The sequence below is a fragment of the Hemicordylus capensis genome, chromosome 17 (assembly GCF_027244095.1).
Source record: "Hemicordylus capensis ecotype Gifberg chromosome 17, rHemCap1.1.pri, whole genome shotgun sequence".
Lineage (NCBI taxonomy): Eukaryota > Metazoa > Chordata > Lepidosauria > Squamata > Cordylidae > Hemicordylus > Hemicordylus capensis.
The window spans coordinates 8424189-8445043 of NC_069673.1; the positions used below are offsets into that span (position 1 = coordinate 8424189).

Here is a 20855-nt window from a genome sequence, read left to right on the forward strand (position 1 = left end):
AGCTCCCATAATCCTTAGAAATCAGGTGCATCTTAAGGGGCTTTTTAAAAGCAGCCAGAGATGGAGACGGTCTTATTTTGAAAGAGAATGCATTCCAGAACCCCGGGACAGCCACAGAGAAGGCTCCGCCCTGAGTCGCCACCAAACGAGCCGGTGGCAACCATAACCAAACCTTGTTGATCAAATCCTTCTGCGGGACTTGGGGACTCTCCCACTGGGGTCACTATGCTCCTCATTCTGGAGAGATTTAGGACCTTTGTAATTGAATCAGGGGTGTTTAAATCACGTTTGTTTAAGCTTGAACTCTTTTCTTCCACTACCATAACTCACGACTTATTCAACTCATAGAGACCTAGGAAGCTGGCTTATACCAAGTCATACCCACTGCTCACTGAGCCAAAAAGCTCCTTTTAAAATGGTGATTCTTTTATATTTAGCAGGGGGAGAGCAACTGGCCCTATCCATCCCCAGCACAGCATCCCTTCACCTAAGTGTTGCCACTTGTGTTTCTTTTTAGATTGTGAGCCCTTTTGAGGACAGAGGACCATCTCATTTACGTATTGTTTATTTTTCTGTCTAAACCACTTTGAGATCTTTGGTTGAAAAGCGGTATATAAATATTGGTGTTTTTGGTGGTAGTATTAATAGACCATTGATCCATCTAATCTAATTCAGTACTGTCTACACTGACTGGTAGCAGCTCTCTAAGGTTTCAGGCAGGAGTCTCTCCCAACCCTACTTGGAGATGCTGCCAAGGGCTGAACCTGGGACCTTCTGCATGCAAGTACGCAGATGCTTTTCCCCTGAGCTATGACCCCATTCCCTAAGGGGAATAACTTACAGTGTTCACATGGAGTCTCCCATCCAAATGAAAACCAAGGCCGACCTGGTTAGCAAAGGGGGCAATTCATGCTCACGACCACGAGACCTGCTCTCCTCCCCAGGGGTGCTGACAGGTGGTATCCTTTGCCTGCACCAGGTACAGGCTCTGGCTCTACCCTACCAGTCTCCGGCTTCTGGTCTTCTAGGCACTAGAAGATCAGTTTTCAGTTTGATCCTGGCATACCCTGGTCTGAGCCACCGGAGACCTGGAAACCTGGTGGCCACTGCCTCTGCTCTTGGGGGCCGAACAAAAACATATCCCCCATGGCAATCAGTGGGATCGACGTGCAACTATATGCCTCAATAACAAAAAATAAAAGTTTTTTTGCATTTTGAAGGACCGCTGGCAGAGATGGCGCATGACCGGTGCCGGCGCAGAAAAACATGTGTGAGCAAGTCAATAGGAACTTCAGCAGCATTTCCAGACAGAAATTCCCAGCTTTTAGCTCACTTCCCCTCCAGCATGGAGGGTGTGTGTTCACATAGCAGTCAGATTTAGCCCGATGTCCCTGCAAGCTATTGAGGAGCATGCCACACATGATTCGGGTTTTTCGTTAGGCATTGGAAAGGAACACGATTTATTTTGGGGGTTAAAAAAATTCCACTTTTTGTGATGGTTCCCGCCCCCCCCCCGGCAAATTCGAACTCGCAGTAAAGCCTCGTAGCCTGCTGTCTGAAAATGCTCCAGAAGCAATGGAGTTGTGCTCTCAACAGTCCTTACAGTGCTTGAAAAGCAGCATTTATTTGTCTGTGGTTTTTCCCCCCTTCATTTTATTAAAAATATTTAATATTTTTACCTTGCCTTTTCATTTGAAAAGGCAATGCCCAAGGTGGCATACCAAATAGAATGAAAATGCAATAAAGCACAATCTAATATACCAAGATACCAAAGCAAGGGCAAACAGGGACGCTAACGAATACCATGCAGTCCCAACTAAAAATCAATAACAACACCAACAAGAAAGAGGTCTGAGAGATAAAACCCGGGGCTTCTACAGATGAAACATTGGCCAATAGTTAACGGTTAGAACAGCCTTGAGGGAAGCTAGAAAAGATGGGGGGCAGGGGGGGATATGGAAAAGTGTTGATGGAGAGGACCTTCCATCATCTATCCTCCCTCTCATGGGAGGAGAGCGAATCTTGTGGAGGAAGCAAGCGTGAATGGTCTGCTTCGCTAAGCAGTGTCCACCCTGGTTTGCATTTGAATAGGAGACATGTGTGAGCACTGTAAGCTATTCCCCTTAGGGGATAGAGCGGCTTTGGAAAGAGTATCTTTCTGTACTTGGATACAGAAGGTTCCAAGTTCGCTCCCTGGCAGCATCTCCAAGAAAGGACTGGAAGAGATTCCTGCTTGGAAGCTTGGAGAAGCCACTGCCAGTCTGTGTAGACAATCCTGAGCTAGATGGACCAAGGGTCTGACTCGGTAGAAGGCCGCTTCCTGTGTTCCTATGTCTTGTGGTAGCAAGCATGAATTGTCCCCTTTGCTAAGCAGGGTCTGCCCTGGTTTGGATTTTAATGGGTAACTGCATGTGTGAGCTCTGTAAGATATTCCCCTCAGGGGATGGGGCCATTCTGGGAACCAGCATCCTCATACTTGCATGCAGAAGGTTTCAGGTTCCTCCCCTGGCTTCTCCGAGATAGGGCTGAGAGAGATTCCTGCCGGTAACCTTGAAGGAGTCGCTGCCAGTCTGTGCAGACAATACTGAGCTAGATGGACCACTGCTCTGACTCAGTAGAAAGCAGTTTTCACTCTTCCTAAATGGGTGTGCTTGACCATGGCCTCTTTAATTGTTTCATTGTTCTCAATCGCCCTTACCTCCTCGAACATAATACAACTTATGCATGACTGGAATTTTTGAACTGCATTACTGTTCTTTTACAGCGGCACTTTTTAAATTTTATTTTTTGCGCTTTTTGTGTCTGGTTCCACTTTAGACTATAGCCCTGGCTGTGTGCTTTTGGTTGTTAGAGATGGAGTAGGCACTGTCTCCATGGCATGGGGCGAACTCTCGTTTTCTACGAGTCTCCAACCACAACAGGGCCTGCTTCATGATCCCTGAATGGGGAGCTTTATAATGGTTTGCATGGTGAACAGAGACCCCTGTGATGGGAAGGGGAACTGAGGCATACAGCTATCTAGGGAGGCACTCCTGCAAAGGAGGAGAGGACTAGAACCAGTGGGTTGAAATGACAAGGAAGCAGATTAAGGCTGGACATTAGGAAGCATTTCCTAACTATAAGAGCTGTCCGATAGTGGAACCGGCTTCCTCATGCTGGTCTTGTGGTCGCAGGCATGACTTGTCCCCTTAGCTAAGCAGGGTCTGCCCTGGTTGCATATGAATGGGAGACTAGAAGTGTGAGCCCTGGAGGAGATTCCCCTCAGGGGATGGAGCCGCTCTGGGAAGAGCATCTAGGTTCCCAGTTCCCTCCCTGGCAGCATCTCCAAGATAGGGCTGAGAGAGATTCCTGCCTACAACCTTGGAAAAGCCGCTGCCAGTCTGTGCAGATCAGGCCTCTACAACATGAGGCCCGGGGGTCAGATTCGGCCTGCAGGGACTGTTTTACTGGCCTCCAGGTATCCTGCAGCAACACAGGAGCTGGAAACTGCCTGCATGCTTTCTCAGAAATGTGCTCCATGGTGTACCCAGTGTGGCTTACTCCCATGTAAGCATGCCTAGCATTGCAGCCGGAAAGCAACAGCAATTTAGGGAGAGGAGAGGACGTGGCATTTGTTTGGAGCTGGCATGAACTCTAGGGGCCCCACGGATTGAGCAGGGATGGGACCTATTCTCTGGCCACTATCCTTGGTTAAAACTATGGGGTCCCTTGACAGGGGGAATAGATCCACAAGCTTTAATGTTAATGCAATCATGTGCCCCTGCACGCCAAGTTGTGGATGGTTCTGGCCCACCAGGACATTTGGGTTGTGCAGCTCTGGTCTAGACAATACTCAGCTAGATGGACCTAAGGTCTAACCGCCCTGAACCATTTTGGAAGGGCGGTATATAAATCTAATAAATAAATAAATCGCTGTATGGCAGCTTCCTATGTTCCTTCGCTGGGACGCACTCTCGTTTGGCAGAGACTTGGGATGCAATTGCCGCTTCTTGCACTGAGCAGGGTCCCTTCCAGCTCTCAAGCTCTGTGACTCGATGTGCCACTATACCAGGATCTTATGGCTCAGCTCACCCCACCCTGACTGTCCAGGGTGCTTCAGCTTCATCCCAGGGCTGCACAACTTGGGCCCTCCTCCGGCGACTGTTGGACTGCAGCTCCCATCATCCCCGACTATGGGCCACTGTGGCTGGGGATGATAGGAGTTGTAGTCCAACAGCGGCTGGAGGGCTGTTTGCAGGCAGGAGTCTCTCCCAGCCCTACCTGGAGATGCTGCCAGGGACGAACCTAGGGTTGTCGGTGTGCAAGCATGCAGAGGCTTTTCCTCTGAGCTACGGACCCCATTCCTTAAGGGGAATATCTTACAGTGCTCATATGCAAGGCGGACCCTGCTTAGCAAAGGGGACAATTCATGCATCGCGCTTGCTTCCACAAGACCAGCTGTCCCAGTGACATCCCCTCCAGACTTCCTGGACTCTTGGCCATCGGTCTGTCTGACAGAATGCTAGCTATGTAGTGACAATATTATTTCGCTTCATCCATTGGCCATTACGCTTCAAAGAATATCCAGCCAGGTCCTCCTCATCTTCGAATGACTTCTCAGCTATCATTAGACCATGTTAACATTTATTCGTTTTAAATTGGCCCTATTTCAGATACATTTTCATTTACTATGGAGTTAAATATTCTCGCTTGCTCTCTCTTGCTGTTTCCCCCCCTAACCAAATTCATTTGCCGCATTGACTCCATTCTTCATTCATCAGAATCCATTTTGCCATGGACAGGATCCAGGTGCAAAGGGCCTACTCTGATATACACTAGGTCAATATAAATCCTGTTGGGAACTTTTCTTGGAGGCTGTAACATGAGTGCAGTCATGGTGCTTTTTTTTTTTTTTTAAATGTTGTTTTTAAAAGACCGCAGGGATGATCCGGGAAAAGGATAGGTCCATAGACATTGTCACAGAGTTTTAGACCAGAGTTGCTGTTGGACTACAACTCCCATCATCTCTGGCTATTGGCCAATCTGGCTGGGGATGATGGGAGCTGTAGTCTGACAGCCACTGGAGGGGTGAGGTTTTGCAGCCCTGGGTTAGATCAAATATGTTAGCCAGATTCAGGGACTGAACCAAAAGCTTTGGGTTAGGCAGGCAGGTGATGAGAAAAAGCTAAGTCAACCGATCGTATCTCATCAATGTACACTCTATCACTTATATTTGCATATGGGTACAAACAGTCATCCGGAAGCAAGAAGCCTGTTTCCTATGTTGGAGAGATATCTCCTAGTAGGCCTAATCTTAGAGATATGCTCTCCTGCCTGGTGGGAAAGGAGGAAATCCTCATTTAAGATAATGCCTGACATCCGAAGTTTGTATAAATACTTGTATTCAAAACAATATTTATTTTAAAGCTGCCTCATTAATCAAGGCAGCATTTTAAGTTGATTAGAGGTTTTTAATTGAGTGGATTAGTTATTTAATCCAATTCATTAAAGTTTGTGGCTCTTTTGCAAGGGGACGGGGCCATACTTCAGTGGCAGAGCATCTGCTTGCATGTAGAAAGTCTCCCAGGTTCAATCCCTGGCAGCATCTCTAGGTTGGGCTGGGAAGGACCATTGCCTGAAACCTTGGAGAGCCGCTGCCAGTCAGAGCTGAGCTAGAGGGACCAAGGGAGGACTCAGTATAAGGCAATTCCTCTATCCCTGGGAAATGTTGCAGGGTATGTTTTGGGGAAAGGACGGTTCTTCCGCAGAAAAGCATCTGCTTGGCATACAAAAGGTCTGAGATTCACTCCCTGGCAGCATCTCCAGGTAGGGCTGGGAGAGACACCTGGAGAGCTGCTGCCGGTCAGTGTAGACAATACTGAGCTAGATGGAGGAAGGGTCGGACTCAGTATAAGGCAGTTCCTCTGTCCCTGGGAAATGTTGTAGGGTATGTTTTGGGGAAGGACTGTCATTCGCTGGCATTCGCTGGCAAAGCATCTCCTTCATGCAGAAGGTCCCAAGTTCACTCCCTGGAAGCATCTCCAGGTTGAACGGAGCTAGAAGGACCAAGGTTCTGACTCAGTTTTGTTCCTATATACTTTGGGGGGGGGGTGTTGTACTGCTTGCTGTGCAGTTTGCCTAGGAGTAGGACATGCTTTTCACCCTAATTTCTCCAGAGGTTTTTGGAAAAGACCTTCAAGGTCCCTTCCCATTCACAGGGTCTTTCAGTACAACACACAAGTACAACTCACAGGGTCTTTCGGGAAGCAATCCAACCTGGAGGTGTCTCAAGAAAAGGAAATGCCAGCTCCTCAAATGAAAAGGGTTCCAGAACAACAATGTAGTGAGTGTTCCATGAATTGTCAGTCCCTTTCAGCTGCGTTTTTTTGTTTTCCACTGTTGTCGTCAACAGGGGTTTCTCAGAAGAGGGCAGGATAATTGCTACTAGAAAGGTTCAGCATTTGAAGAGGTTTGATTAGGGAACTGTACAAATTCAATTCTCCTGACCCAGATTCAATTCTAATCTAATCTAGAGAGCGAGAACTTCAGTGCAATAATGACAAAAGAGAAGGGGATGACGGAGCAATTTAAATGTTTTTCATGGCAAGAAAAAGAGAGAGAAGAATACGCTGGATCTGGAGTTAGAGACCATGGCCATAGTCTAAGACTACTGAGGTGGTCCATAAGAACAGCCCTGCTGGATCACGCCCAAGGAGGCCAATCTAGTCCAGCATCCTGTTTCCCACAGTGGCCCACCAGATGCCTCTGGGAAGCCCACAGGCAGGGGGTGAGGGCATGCCTTCTCTCCTTCTGCTACTCCCCTGCAACTGATATTGAGAGGCATCTTGCCAATGAGGCTGGAGGTGGCCTATAGCCAACAGACTAGTAGCCATTGGGAACATAGGAAGCTGCCTTATACTGAGTCGGACCATTGGTCCACCTAGCTTAGTACTGTCTACCCACAGACTGGCAATGGAAGTCACTGGGCATGATGTGGATAGGTCCAAGGCCTTTCTAGTCCAGCATCCTGCTTCACACAGTGGCCCCACCAGTTGCCTCTGGGGAGCCCACAGGCAAGAGGTGAGGGCACGCCCTTTCTCCTGCTGTTGCTCCCTTGCAACGTATTCAGAGGCATCCTGCCTCTGAGTCTAGAGTAGCTCATAGCCATCAAGACACGTAGCCATTGATAGACATGTCCTCCGTGACTTGGTCTAAGCCCCTGTTAAAGCCATCCAAGCTGGTGGCCATCACCACATCCTATGGCAGAGAATTCCATGGGTTAATTATGTGCTGTGTGAAAAAAACTACTTTTTCTTGGCCCTAAATTTCCCAATCTTCAGTTTCATGGGATGACCCCGGGTTCTAGTGTGGTGAGAGAGGGAGAAAAATTTCCCTCTGTGCATCTCTCTAAAGTAAAATAAAGTCGTGCCCTCGACTCATGGCACCCACAGAGCCCTGTGGTTGTCTTTGGTAGAATACAGGAAGGGTTTACCATTGCTATCTCCCTCACAGTATGAGATGATGCCTTTCAGTATTTACCTATATCACTGCTGCCCAATAGAGGTGTTTCCCATCGTCTGGGAAACATACCAACGGGGATTCGAACCGGCAACCTCTTGCTCCTTAGGTAAGTTACTTCCCCGCTGCACCATTAGGTGGCCTACTCTCTCTACTCCATGCATAATTGTATACGTCTCTAGCATGTCTCCCCTTAGTCGCCTTGTTCTCTCTTGCTCCTGAGGGCAGGACTAGAACCATGGGGTTGATGTGACAAAGGAGCTGGTAGAGGCTATATATTAGGAAGGATTTCCTAACTGTAAAGGCTGTTAGACAGTGGAACCGCCTGCCACAAATAGTGGTGGGGTCTCCTTTGTGGGAGGTTTTCAAACAGAAGCTGGACAAGCATCGGTCAGGGATGGTGTAGCGGTTTCATATGAAAATGGGAAGCAGCCTTCTACTGAGTCAGAGCCTTGGTCCATCTAGCTCAGTATTGTCTGCACAGACTGGCAGCGGCTTCTCCAAGGTTACAGGCAGGAATCTCTCTCAGCCCTATCTTGGAGAAGCCAGGGAGGGAACTTGGAAACCTTCTGCATGCAAGCAGGCAGGTGCTCTTCCCAAAGCAGCCCCCTCCCCTAAGGGGAATATCTTACAGTGCTCATGTGTAGCTTCCCATTCAAATGTAAACCAAAGTGGATCCTGCTTAGCAAAGGGGACAATTCATGCCTGCTCCCACAAAACCAGCTCCTGCACTGAGCAGTGGGGTGAACAAGGAGACCTCTGAGGTCACCTGCAACTCAAAACATCCCACAATTCTATGATCTGTAGTAAAACAGACATAGATTTATCCTTGGGTATGCTGATCACCTTGAACCCTGTTTGGACATTAAGTGGTACGAGTGTACAGCTGTCTATATACTCATAGAAGTCTTTGTGTGCATGACTATATCTGTGGACTTTTAAAAAGTGAACCCGGATACAGGCTCTTCAAAAGCATGCTGCAGATAGAAAGGGTACCTGTGCTCTCGTAGTTTCCCTAAGCTTTTCATTTTTAAGAACACATGCACAGTAGAATGTGCCCCCACAACACACCCCTGCGCATTTACCTTCTCTGCACACATATACTTTGTCACTCAGAGTCACAGTCAGTGAGATTTAGGAGCCTACGCAGAGTGAGAGAAAATCCTCAGAACTGTCCCTCTGACAGTATTATTGCAGAAGTGGGTCATATTCATTGGTGGATAGGAAGAGAGCTGGTGGGAGCAAGCATGACTTGTCCCCTTTGCTAAGCAGGGTCTGCCCTGGGTGCATTTGAATGGGAGAGTAGAAGTGTGAGCTCTGGAAAACATTGGGGCTGTAGCTCGGTGGAAAAGCATCTGCCTGCTTGCCTGCAGAAGGTTCCAAGTTCCCCCCCGGCAGCATCTCCAGATAGGGCTGAGAGAGACTCCTGCCTGCAGCCTTGGAGAAGCCGCTGCCAGTCTGGGTAGACAATCCTGAGCTAGATGGACCAATAGTCTGATTTGGTATATGGCAGCTGCCTATGTTCCTTTGACTCTGTGGGGAACAGCCGTGGAGTCTGCGGGAAGCAGCTTTGTCAGAGGGAGGAGAAATGTGGATGGCTGATCCCGGGTCTGACTCAAGAGCAGCCTGGATGACTCACTTGCCTTTTCTCATCGTTAGCAGTCACCATGCGAAGGGTGACACGGCTTGGTGTGCGGGGGCCAGAGTCCATTTTCAGCGCTGAAATTATTGCATTAAAATTAATTAACCTCACGAATAACAGCAACCACTAGCTGCTTGTGGATCTTTCCCCCCGTCAAGGGACCCACAATTGTAACCAAGGACCGTGGCCAGAAAATGGGATCTGTCCCTGTCCGGTCAGCGGGGTGCCTGGAGTGCATGCCAGCCCCCCCCCCCCAATGCCAAGTCCTCCCCTCTCCTTAAACCACTCTTGCTTTCAGGCTGCAATCCTAGGCACACCTACTTGAGAGCAAGCCTTACAGGGTGCACCAAGGGACGGATTTCTAGATGGCATTGTCAGGCAGTTTCCAGAGAGCATGGCCCCCCTCCAGAGAAGAGGAAACCGACAGAAAGAGAGGCCCTCTGTCTCCCCGGGGTGCGCTCTGCCCGGGCCCACCGGATACGGCTTCTGCCGCTGTTCCAGTCCACTCGGTCCATTGCTGCTCCTCCTTCAGCCTTCCTTGTCGGTCCATCGCGGCCCCGTCCGTCTCGCCTGGTCTCAAGCAGCCCACTGCATTGAACTGCTGCCGCTCATCATGGGACAAACCGAGAGCTTTTCAGGGCTTGGCCTGAATCTCCTGTTGCTGTTGTAGGAGATCTCCTGCATGAATCTCTTTTCTGAAATACGTTTCAGAAATATATGTTGCTTTCTGAAGTATAGCATGAATCTCCTGTTGCTGCAGGAGATTCTACCCGGGGGGCGGGGTGGGGGGGGGCAGCAACAGCAGGAGCCGTGAAAAGAACAGCAGGAGATTCTACCTGCGGGTTGGAACTGGGCCCTTGCACAGCCCTGATCTCGCACCGTGTAACTTCTGCATGTTTAACGTTAATGTTTGCACAGATTTATTTTAAAGAACTGCCGGTTTTTATTTGATTGTTTGGGACTGCATGCTTTGTGTCTGATTACACATTAGCCGGGAGTGAGGGGCGAGGATTGTCTGGGATAAGAAGGCCTTCCTCATCCCAGTTATTTACCTTTCCCAGACTTTTAAACCTTGCTCATTTCTAAATGAGGTTACCTTGCAAAGTACATCTTCCCTGGATCTGTGCACGAGAAGTCCTTTTTGTTGGTATAGCTAATGTCGGGCATCCTACAAAACCTCGCTGCTCTGAGAGAGAGTCCTGCCTGCAACCTTGGAGAAGCCGCTGCCAGTCTGTGTAGACAATACTGAGCTAGATGGACCAAGGGTCTGACTCGGTAGACGGCAGCTTCCTATGTTCTCCCAGTAATGAACAATTGCCAATCAGTTCATTGGCACTTGCAGGTCTGTCCTTCCTGCCACATGATTAATACAACTTAGCCGTGCAGTGATTTGAGTGAACCTAGCCACCCAGTAATCGCAAAGTGTTGAGGACTTCAGCATTGCTAGCCGACGTTTTCACAGGAAGTGTATGCCAATTTATCTGACTAGCCTATTTGAAATGGTTGTTTCAAGACACAGAAATGAGTCAGACCCTTGCTCCATCGAGCTCAGGATTGTCTGCACTGACAGGCAGCAGCTCTCCAGGATTTCAGGCAGGAGTCTCTCCCAGCCCTACACAGAGATGCTGCCAGGGGTCCTCCTGCATGCAGACACACCGGCCTGAAGCCTTCAAGAACTGCTGCTGTTCAGTGTAGCCAATCCAGAGTTCGAAGGACGAACGGTCTGACTCAGTTATAAGGCGGTTTCTTAGGAAAGGCCTATAGCTTGGTGGCAGAGCACCTGGTTTGCATGCAAGAGTTCCCAAGATCAATTCCTGGCAGCATCTCTGGGTAGGCCTGGGAAATTCCACCGCCTGAAACTTGGAGAGCTGCTGCCAGTCAGTGTGGGCAATGCTGAGCTAGATGGACCCAAGGGTTTGACTCTGTATAGAGCAGCATCCTATGTTCCTGTGTGTCCTAGTGGATCTTGCAGAGCAACACTTGGTTAAGAGAATAGTGGTGGTCCAAGTATTGTTTCCCTCTGTGAAAAACCAGACGTCAGGGAGTTAAACAGACTTAAGCCTTTTCTGGGTTGTGGCTGCAATCTTCTTCCTTTTCCATCTCTGTGTCATCCATAATTCCCACCTGTGCATGATGTGGATCCTGATTTTTTTTATTATTATTTTTAAATCCCAGATGCTTGGCAGATGGTAGGCTTGAGGGGGGAAACCGAAGGCAGCAAAATTCTGTGTTCACGAGCGCTCCTATTCATTCCAATCTGCTGTTTTGCCTCACGACTAGACTAATAAGCAATTACGCCAGCATCGCGAATGCTTATCTGGTGTAAATGCATCTGTCAGCCAGATCCAACATCATCAATAAAGCTGCCAAATCTCTTTATAATTCCATGATATATGCTGCGAGCATCTTTTTTGGAATATAATTTAAAGATTGCGGTCCTATGATTCCGATATGATTGCGTTTGTTTTTAGAACACCTCCAGATGGAAATTGGGCCACTGCCCTTTCTATTACAGCCCCTTTAGGCTGGCGTTCTGACGTTTTGCACGGGCTGATCGAGAACTGATGTGTGTTTCTGTTCATTGGCCGCCAATTTTCATCTGCAGAAATTGTCCACAGGGCCAGTGTCATTGTGCCTGTTAAGAGTTTTGTAGAAAAGCCTGCGGCTGAGGTTGTTTTAATTGGAGAAGCTGAGGAATGCACCCAGGACCTTCTGCGGGCCAACCCAGGGCTCTACCACTGAGCTTACAGTGTTCAACCTGGAGCAGGAAATTAGAGGCAAGGAATCAGAACCCTTTCCACATTGGAAATGTGCACGTCCAGGCCTTGGCCAGGAATTTACATTCTAATATCATAGGAACATAGGAAACTGCTATATACTGAGTCAGACCCTTGGTCCATCTAGCTCAGTATTGTCTTCATAGACTGGCAGCGGCTTCTCCAAGGTTGCAGGCAGGAGTCTCTCTCAGCCCTCTCTTGGAGATGCTGCCAGGGAGGGAGCTTGGAACCTTCTGCTCTTCCCAGAGCAGCCCCATTATCTCCCAAGGGGAATATCGTACAGTGCCTCACACATCAAGTCTCCCATTCATATGCAGCCAGGGCGGACCCTGCATAGCTAAGGGGACAAGTCATGCTTGCGACCACAAGACCAGCTCTCCTACAAATTAGTGCACAAATTAGTGTAAGTAACTGATGCGCAGACATTTTTAAAAATTAATTCTGGCTACAAACAGAGATGAGCCATTGGTTCATCTAGTTCGATATTGTTTACATTGACTGGCAACAGCATTTTCAGGGCAAGGCTGCAAAAGGTTTAGGTCCTGGATACCTGAAGAACTGCCTGCTCCCTGGGGTTTCTGCCCACCCAGCAAGGTTCTCAGAGGGGCCTTTGCTCCGTGTGCCGAAGATGAGAGAGGCTAAATTGTTGTGCAAGTGGAGCAGGGCCTCCTCTGTTGTGGCCCCCAGGCTCTGGAATGCTCTCCCAGTGAATGTCTGCTCTTTGACATATGTAGCTGCTTTAAAAATACACAACTAAATACCTTTTTATTTGTTCAGGTTTTTACCCCTTAGGGTCCGCCAGGCCTCTCCGATTTCCTGCTTCTGCTCGTCTCTTTTATGGGTTAGGGGTGTGTGTGTTATGGTTTTTACTGTTTAACTTATTTTAAGGGTTTAAATGTGGTTTGTATGGACTTTTGCTGCATTCTAATTTTAGTAAACCACCTTGGGACGTCTTATGAAAGGCGGCATAAAAATTGGACAAACAAATAAACGAAGTTGGACCTTCCAGCTATTGTTGGATTACAACCCCAGGACATAGCAGCAATAAGTTAGGGAGGCTGGGAGTCGTAGTCCAGTGTCTGCAGGAGGGCTGAAGTTGTGCAGCCTTGTCCTAGCTCCTGGTAGGGTGTGGGGGCAGGAATGCGGGCCACCTGAAGCACAGTTAATAGGCTTGTGAATGCTCTTGCAGAAGCGACATTACAGGAGGTCTCTGTGTGTGAGAGAGAGGGGGGGGGGGAGGGAGAGAGATTTGGAAGGCAATTGAGGTTAAAAAAGGGTTTCCCATACTTTCCCTGCCTTGTCCCTCAACTACAATTATTGTTGAGGGGTTATCCCTATCAACGTGATTTCTCCACCACTTTGCTCTGACAGCCGTCCAGCTCCAAGGGGTGCTGGTGAGGCTGGAATTAACCACAGTATAGGATACCATATTATTATTATTATTATTATTTATTTACACAGTCAGGCAGGTGTTATTGACTGGTTTGTTTTATCCAGACATCAAGTCCTTCCCAAGGACCTGGGATGCCTGAATTTTATTGTCACCGTTGTTGCTGTTGTTATTATAGATATCGTCGCAGAATATAGGCTGTTCCCAGTAAAGCTGCTTTTTGTAGTTGGCTGATGGTGATTTCTGTGGCCCCGATGGTGTTGAGGTGCTCTTCAAGGTCTTTTGGAACTGCACCCAGGGCGCCAATGACCACTGGGATTATTTTGGTCTTTTTCTACCACAGCCTTTCAATTTCAATTTGTAGATCTTTGTATTTGGTGATTTTTTTCTATTTCTTTTTCTTCTATTCTGCTATCCCCTGGTATTGCTATGTCGATTATTTTGACTTGTTTTTCTTTCTTCTCAACTACAGTTATATCTGGTGTATTGTGTGGCAGATGTTTGTCTGTTGTTGTTGTTATTATTATTACATTTTATATCCCGCTCTTCCTCCAAGAAGCTCAGAGCGGTGTACTACATACTTAGGTTTCTCCTCACAACAACAACCCTGTGAAGTAGGTTAGGCTGAGAGAGAGTGACTGGATATCACATCCATATTTTCTAAATAATGCATCTAAGGGCACGGCCCTTACCAGCTGCCATTTACCAGTATGCAGTAGCTTGCGTGAACATGGAAAGCCCTTAACATAAACAAAACAATGAATATTTATATACCACTTTTCAACAAAAGTTCCCAAAGCGGTTTACATAGAGTAAACAATAATAAAGTAATAAGATGGATTCCTGTCCCCAAAGGGCTAACAGTCTACAAAGAAACATAAGACAGCCACCAGCAACAGCCACTGGAGGGATGCTGTGCTGGTGTTGGATAGGGCCAGTTGCTCTCCTCCTGATAAATAGAAGAGTATCACCACCGCGTGAACATGGAAAGCCCTTAATATAACTGTAGAATCCAAGGGGAAAAGTCACGGCATGCAAGAATAAGGCAGTGCAGTGGAATCAGGAATATTAATCGTTTAATGGAATAGCTATGATGTACAGAGAGGCATGTGCAGACGGCTTTTCCGTGCTCTTGCTGCTGGCTGTTTCTCCAGCACATCCTGCTGCTTGGACGATCCAGTTTGGTTTTTAAGGGATTATTCTGGCCCGCTTGGTTCCATTTCAGCTTTTACACTGCCCCCCAGCACAGATCATAAACACAACACACACACACAACTTAACATATTCTCATCCCACATATTTCATTCCCCACTCCCCAGCTTGCCTCTAAAGTGCCTGGCACAGGTCATAATCACGCTCGGCCGCCTGGCACAGCACAGGCCAGCAGCAACCACACCACCCAGGACAGTCTAAAGAGGATTGGGGGAGTGGGGGGGGGCAGGGGGTATGGAGACCCTGGACTTTGGCCCCGAAGTCCAGGGGTAAGAGCACCACTGCTCAGAAGCCCATGAGCTCTGTAACAAAGTGCCCACATACCAGTTTTAATTATCCCCATCCAACTATTTCCCCAAGAATACAATCATTCCTAGTCATGACCGTTGCCCTCGGAAAACCTTGGAGGCTCACCATTTCCCTCTGCTGCTCTCCCGTCTCTGTAGTTATATCCTCCTGCCAGCTTCCATCATTTTTATCTGAGCGAGATCCTCCGCTCATATATTTTGAAAATGTCTGCATATTAATACTTGACTCTGCCTTGTCTCCTGGCTACCAATTTGTGTATTCATTTATTACGACATAGCGTTAATGGAATACTGATTTGCAAACAGAGCTTTCAGGGTGTGTGAGCGAGGGTTTGGTGAGAATCCACAATTGCTGCTCCTTGAGAAAGACTGCCGGCGCTGGGTTCCTGTATAATACCCATGTGATGCCCCCAGACCTTGGGAGGACACGTATTCCAGTTCTCATCCAGACAACACAGGATAAATGCACGGCATTAGATGTGTGTCTAATTGCTCTAAATGTACTGCTGGGATTTAATCAACCTAAAATACACAAAATCAGTAGCTAACACCTCTACTGGGTTAAATGCAAAACAAAAACCTTGACATGGCCTAAGCAGAATAAACTCTAGCAGATTCTGATCCTTACCTACCCAGTTCCTGCTAAAAGAAAAGCTAATGCAAACTTGTGCTGTGTGAACAGAAGCAGAGAGTCCAGAACGGGGGAGGTAATGGTTCCACTCTGTTCTACACTGACTAGTCAGATCTCACCTGGAATAAGCAGGGTCCACCCTGGTTTGCATTTGAATGGGAGGCTACATGTGTGAGCAGTGTAAGAACGCGGAGACCTTAGGGAAGGGGGTCGCTCTGGGAAGAGCACCTTTCTGCTTGCATGCAGAAGGTTGCAAGTTCCCTCCCTGGCAGCATCTCCAAGATAGGGCTGAGAGAGACTCCTGCCTACAAACCTGGAGACGCCACTGCCGATCTGTGTAGACAAGGCAGTAATGGACCAAGGGTCTGACTCGGTACATGGCAGCGTCCTATATTGCTTAACAAGGCTGACAAGTCAAGAGTTGCTCCATTACTGGACATTGTAGGGACCTGTGTCGCCCTGAACTGCCTGCATGCATTGCTGAGAAGGAGGAGCATTTCTTGGGTCTTTCTGCACAGTCCTTGTTGAAGAGGCCAATTTTCCTTGGGAATTTGGTGGCACTAAACACAAGTCCCGGCCAAAAATACTTACCCTACTCCCTCCCTCAAGTCCTTTGGCAGGTGAAGGCCCTTTTTCATGTTTGAAAGGTTGGGTAGGATAGGATAAGGGGTCCTAAAAGGATTTACCCATATGAACCGGTCAAGGCCCTCCGTTCTGCATCTCAGGCCCTGCTTGCCGCCCCGCCCTTGACTGAGATCTGATTGGTGGGGACCAGAGACGGGGCCTTTTCAGTTGAGGCCCCTCAACTCTGAAACATCCTCCCAAATGAACTCCACCATCACCATTCTTAAGGCATGCTTAAAGACTCGTCTTTTCAGAGAGGTCTTGTATTTATTTATTATTACTATTATTATTATTATTATTGTCTGTTCTAGTGGGTTTTAATGCATAAATTAATACCGCCCAGAGCCTTTGGATGGCACAGTATAAAAATACAATAAATACATCTGGGTCTAGCTGCCCCAAACAGTATTGTACCAGAAGGTGGGATATAAACATTTTAAATAAAATAAAGGCAGGATGCTTGCCCAGCCTGTTGTCATGGGGGAGCGGGCAGAGATATCAGGGCTCTGACCGGTATCAGGAGTTATCAGGGAGCTGTTTCTGGACTACAGCTCCCATCATCCCTGGCTGTTGTGGCTGAGGATGATGGGAGTTGTAGTCCAGCAACAGCTTTGGCAGGGGTGGGGGATGCAAAGGTGTGATTTAGTGTGATTTAGAATGCTTTGGTGTGGTTTAGGATGAAAGTACTGTGGTATGATTCTTCTGCATAGAACATTGGCTAGGCTAAATGGCCTTTAAGATCCCTCCAACCCTGAGTTGAATGTGCTGCTGCTTCTGGATGCTGTAATCCATATAGAGGTGGAGAGGAGTTCCATTTCCCTCTGCTTTACTTCTTCCAAGTACTTTGGGGGAAGCAACATTGGACGTCTCCTAGGGATTTCATTTTCAAGATATTAATCCCCCCCCCCAATTGAATAACCATGAGTGCTTTCCACTGCTTTTATATCTGCTGCCGTTTGGTTAATAACAGGAATCCAGATTTAAATTTAAACAGTTGTGTAAAATTGTTGGGTATTTTAAATACCTAAATACATAATCTCTTTAGGTAGCAATTTGCATTTCCCATGCTTTAGGCAGAGCTTGCGGGGAAGTGATTCCTAGGGGCACGAGTTCCAATTTACTCCAGTTGACAGGGTGCCCAGACAGTAACGCTTCCTTTAAAGAGAAAAAAATGATTGCTTAATCTCACACTGGATCCGCTTGTACTTCAGCGTAGCTGCAGCTCAAACAGGTTCTGTAACATTTACTTTCCGATATGTGGTGATGGGAGAGAAGCTGGCCATTGGCACGGTGGGTGAGGGGGACCCAGAAGGGGCAAAATATGCTGGTTCAGAATTCACTTGGAATACTGAGTCCAATTCCAGATGCCACATTTTAAGGAGGAGGACTGATAAACTGGATTGGGCAGCAAAAAAGGTGAGAGAAGTCTGGGAAGCAAGTTTGGTCTTGCAGTAGCGAGTGTGAATTGTCCCCTTTGCTAAGCAAGCTTCACTTGGGTTTGCATTTGGATGGGAAACAGCATGCTTACAGCATATGGGCTTTGCAACAGGGGGCCGTAGCTCAGCGGAAGAGCGTCTGCTTACATGCAGTTTCAACTGCTTGCATGCAGTTCTTTAGCTTTTGATAATTTTCAGTTTTAATTTGGACCTAATAATGATTGTGGTTTTTTTAAATCTGACAACTTTTTTGTTTGTTTAATTGAGTTAATTTTATTACTTTTATTGTATCTTGTGTCTATCCTATTGTGGTGAGCCGCCCTGAGCAGTAGTGCACTGGACGGGTAGAATATACATATTTTAAATAAATAAATAAATAAATAACCCTGGCAGCATCTCCAGGTATGGTCCCCTCTCCCCAAAGGGCTGGGAAAGACTCCTACCTGGAACTTTGGCAAGTTGCTGCCTGTCAGTGTTGACAATATGGGGTAGATAGACCAATGGTCTGACTCGGTATACAGCAGCTTCCTATGTTCCTATGGGTATATTTAGCCAGGAGAAGAGAAATCCGGGGGGGGGGACACAATAGCTGTCTTCAGATATCTGAAGAGTTACGTAAGAATTTAAGAACAGCCTTGCTGGATCAGGCCCAAGGCCTATCCAGGATTCAGCATCCATCACTGGGATGCCTCTGAGAAGCCCACAGGCAAGAGGTGGCTGAGGGCATGCCCTCTCTCCTGCTGTTGCTCCCCTGCAACTGGTATCAAGAGGTACCGGTTGGTGCATAGAAAAATAAATAATACATACATAAGATGTTCCCCTCTCCCCAAAGGGCTCACTGTCTAAAAAGAAACATAGGGCAGATACCAGCAGCCGCCACCACTGGAGGGATGCTGTGCTGGGGCTGGATAGGGCCAGTTGCTCTCCCCCTGCTAAACAGAAGAGGGTTGTCTCTTTTAAAAGGTGTCTCTTTGCTCAGCTAGCAGGGGTGAGTTGAGTGATTGTGGTGATTCACAGGGAGCAGCAGCGCTTTTAAGGATAAGAAGAAACCTGGAGACCGACTTCGACCTGGTGCCAATGAGTTAATGAGATCCATTGGAGGCGCAAGGCAGTACTTAGCTGTGCTTCTTGAAAAGACACCAGAAGTCCATCTGAAAGCGTAATTGATTGCCTCACTTGAAGATGGAGAGAGACATTCTTGATATACTAAGTGGACTTGGAGATCGCCAGCTCCCTTTTGGACTCAAGGAGGACTTTGTTATGTGAGTACAATCATAACTAATATTACATGGACTGATATATTGGGCTTTCATTTGACTGAAGAAGCCTTCGAAGGGTTGTCTGAGTGCCACGTGTCTTGGCAATTTGTCTGTTTCCGCATTGTGTTAATTGTATGATTACCCACTGGGTTGCTTCATACTATATGTTCATCCTTGACCCATGTGTACCTTCTCTTTCTACTGAGATTTAATACATCCAATTATCTACTCGGCCCTTCATTGCTTTTTGTATTTCGGGTCTGCATTTTGGTACCCATCCTTCTTATTTTTCTAAAGGTAAACTGTGCCCTCGAGTCGGTGTCAACTCCTGGCGCCCACAGAGCCCTGTGTTTGTCTTTGGTAGAACACAGGAGGGGTTGACCATGGCCTCCTCCCGCGCAGTATGAGATGATGCCTTTCAGCATCTTTCTATATCGCTGCTGCCCAATTTAGGTGTTTCCCATAGTCTGGGGAACATACCAGTGGGGATTCAAACCGGCAACCTCTGGCTTGCCAGTCAAGTCATTTCCCCTCTGCACCATTGGCTGATTTTCTAGCCTCTGAATAACCTGCAGACAACAACAAAAACCAAGTTTTACCTAACTGGTTGAAAAGTAAAGGAGAAAGCGTGTGGAGGGGATTCTAAAGCCGATATTATTGTCCTGGCAAAACAAAAATATGGCTGCACAATTCTTTATCCCATTGAGTTTATACATCGATGCAGAAATAACTAAACTATATGGAAATGTTATTGGGCCAGGGCCTGGTTTAGACCCACGCCTGCCATCAGGGTTATAGGCTGCATTCGCCACTCGAGATCAACACTGCTGTAACCGAGAGCAGTACGGCAAAGGGGGCGAGTGCGTGATATGCCAGGGTGGATTTGCAGCCCATTTTGTAGTGCTATGGAGACTCTTCGTTTTGATGGAGCTTAGGGCTTCGTTCAGTCATAATCTGGCCCTGACCTCCTGAAAGGGCTGCCTGGAAGCCAGCTGTGTAGGAGGCCTACGATAGAATGGGAGAATGGAGTGTCATTACCAGACAGCGCAGTAAATTTTGAGCAAGGTGGACCAGGCTAGATATATTAAAAATGGCCCATATCTCCATGAGAGGATTCCTGCGTTGGCTGCAGAAGATCCCAGGTTAAATTTCTGGTGTTTCCAGGGAGAACAGCTGCCATTCGGTTTAAACAAAGCTGAGCTCAAATGACTATGCTTCTGACTTGATAGTGGGCCACTTCTTCATGTGTTCTATGGAGTTTGGAAATGGTTTGTCCAGCAGTCTGTGATACTATGGCATAATTTCTGACTTTCCATATTCAAGAAGTGTATGAAGCTACTGTATACTGAATCAGGCCATTGGTCCCCTTTGCTAAGCAGGGTCCACCCTGGTTTGCATATGGATGGGAGACTACATGGGAGCGCTGTAAGATCTTCCCCTGAGGGGATGGGGCTGTTCTGGGAAGAGAAGAAGGTTCCAAGTCCCCTCCCTGGCAGCATCTCCAAGATAGGGCTGAGGGAGATTCCTGCCTGCAGCCTTGGAGAAACCACTGCCCGTCTGTGTAGACGAGATACTGTCAGATGGGCCCCTGGAGTCATACAATTCCACCAGCACTGCTGAGAAGAAAATGGGGCACAGGAGAGAGCTCAAAATATTGAATTTAGATGGCAACCTGGTACACTCTGTCCATCGGCTAAAATTAGGAGCTGCTCCAGTGGGAACACTGCTGTGTACAAGAATGGGTTCAGTGGAGTCCTTTGCCAGGCCACTGACACCCAGAGAGAGAGAGAGAGAGAGAGAGAGAGAGAGAGAGAGAGAGAGAGAGAGAGAGAGAGAGAGAGAGAGAGCTGTTGTGCAAAAGCAATCACCAATAAGTGATGGTATAATAATGGTTATCTGCTGTCCAAAAATGCCTGAAGACCACACCGAGCAGGCTGCCATCTGCAGGTCTGCCAAAAGACACCCCGTTCTGTGCCAAGGGGATGCCTCTCCCACTCTCCGAATGAACCCAAGGAAGCAGGGACCCCGCATTGCCAGGAAGGGGCATGAAGAAGCAATTGCAACGGATCCTACAGGGGG

At 47.6% G+C, this 20855-nt stretch overlaps 2 long non-coding RNA genes across 2 annotated transcripts in view; one reads left to right on the plus strand and one right to left on the minus strand.

Annotated features, from left to right (window-relative positions):
* LOC128339066 (uncharacterized) overlaps positions 1-15655 on the minus strand; it is a 45553-nt gene extending 29898 nt beyond the window's left edge. Inside the window, exon 1 of the long non-coding RNA XR_008312816.1 lies at positions 14933-15655. This is a non-coding gene — a long non-coding RNA (uncharacterized LOC128339066). The remainder of the gene's footprint in view (positions 1-14932) is intronic.
* Positions 1-20855, plus strand: part of LOC128339065 (uncharacterized) — a 49524-nt gene that overhangs the window by 15440 nt on the left and 13229 nt on the right. The gene's annotated exons all lie outside the window — the stretch shown is intronic.